Source organism: Octopus bimaculoides, chromosome 15 (genome assembly GCF_001194135.2).
Source record: "Octopus bimaculoides isolate UCB-OBI-ISO-001 chromosome 15, ASM119413v2, whole genome shotgun sequence".
Classification (NCBI taxonomy): Eukaryota; Metazoa; Mollusca; class Cephalopoda; order Octopoda; family Octopodidae; genus Octopus; species Octopus bimaculoides.
Genome location: NC_068995.1, coordinates 37,417,722 through 37,419,872, shown reverse-complemented (window position 1 = coordinate 37,419,872; position 2,151 = coordinate 37,417,722).

Here is a 2,151-nt window from a genome sequence, read left to right as displayed (position 1 = left end):
TGTGTGTGTGTGTGTGTGTGTGTGTGTGTGTGTGTGTGTGTGTGTGTGTGTGTGTGTGTGTGTACGTAAAGAGAAATGCACACACAACACAAGCACAGAACGCATACGCATAGCAATAAGTACATGCATACAATCTCTGCATGGATACAACGACCGCATACAAATTCACATGAGAAAATTTCCCACAGTATATTTCCCCTTCCATCTCCTATGCATGGACCATTTTGCTCTTCCGTCTCACCTCAGTTTAATTAAACGGGCAGTTTACCTTAATAGTAGGGGTACTCAGCCGGCCCCTGTGAGGTGCAGGTTCGAGTCCCGTTGCTGTCTGGTGACAACTTTTTCCGTCTTATAAGAGTAAAATACTCACTTTTTGTGCTGTTTTCACGGCTGTACTGTTTACGAAGTACGCCTTTCTTATCTGTATAACACGAAACACATTCAATGCTTCAAAAAACAGTCGGTTTACATATATTGTTGCATATATACACGCACATACATACATTTGTAGATATACATTTGGCATATATATAGATATACGTATGAATATATACATATATAGAGAGACATAGATAGATAGATAGATAGATAGATAGATAGATAGATAGATAGATAGATAGATAGATAGATAGATAGATAGATAGCTGTATATATCTCCATATATATATATGTCGATATACAAATACAACTATAAATATATTACTCAGGAAGAGACTATTCTAGAGTACGTTCTGTCTTATCTTCGAAACGTCTAGATAGAATAGAGACAGCTGATGAAGGGATATTCCAAGTGGCTTTCCGTTTTCCTATGTGTTCGTTCCGTTGTCTGTAGTTTATTGTTCTAACGTCCTGTACCCTGATATGCATATATATACACATGTAGATGTAAGTATGTACATATATGTGTGTATACATGTATATATATTCTTTGTATATATATATATACTTTATTTAAAAGCAGCAGAAATATAACAAAAAAACTGTTACTCTGAGTTTCACGTTCCCGTTCATGGGACAGTTTTGTTAGAAGTTTTTTCCACCTTGTTGCACATTTCATGTGCTTACTCCGGTATATATATATATATATATATATATATATATATATATATATATATATATATATATATATATATATATATATACGTATATTCATACGTATAAATGTCTAAATAAAATATATATGTATTGTTACGTGTATGTATGTAAGCGCCTATGTATATATGAGGTTGAAGTTGCGTACACACAGACCCGCCACATACACACATACACACATATATATACTTGTGTGTGTATGTTTGTTTGTATGTGGATATGTGTATATGTACGAGTACGTAATACATATATGTTTGTGTGTGTGTGTGTGCGTATATATATATATATATATATATATATGAGTTAGAGGTTAAGCAACCATCTGAGGGACAGTGAATATCCAATATACTACTGGATGTATACTATACCTACGTGTACATCCAGTAGTATTGCTCTCAGTTGTAGTCACCACAGTGTTAAGCGGACTGCAGAACTCGAGGCAATTCAGCGTCACTATACAAAAAAGATCGCCACAGTCCAACAGATGAACTACAGGGAGTGACTGAAGGCTCTAAGTCTCTACTCCCTGGAGCGCAGGCAGGGGAGATATGTAATAATATACATATGGAAAATACTGGAAGGACTGGTACCAACTTTGGCATCAAGTACTACACGAATGCCCGCACAGATCGCTACTGCATGGTACCAAGGGTAACGTCCACTGCATCTCACATAAGAACAAGGTACTGCAACAGCCTCGGTTCCAGAGGACCTCAGCTCTTCAATGCCCTGCCAAAACATTTGAGAGACCTGCAAGACATGGATATAGAGGTCTTTAAAACAAAACTCGATACTTTCCTCTCCACGATACCAGACGAACCAATGGCTCCAAATGAGACACAGTTTAGAGCAGCGATGTCAAATTCTCTTATACACCAGATGTGCCATCAAAACTCTTGATTGGACTATATCAGGTGGAGGAGAAGATCCATGCAAGGAACGTGAAGAGAGCACAGCATAAAGACGGAAAGTCACGGTGGTGATCCAGAATGACCACAGCCACTTGGTTGAAACCCATAAATAAATAAATACATATATATATATATATATATATGTATT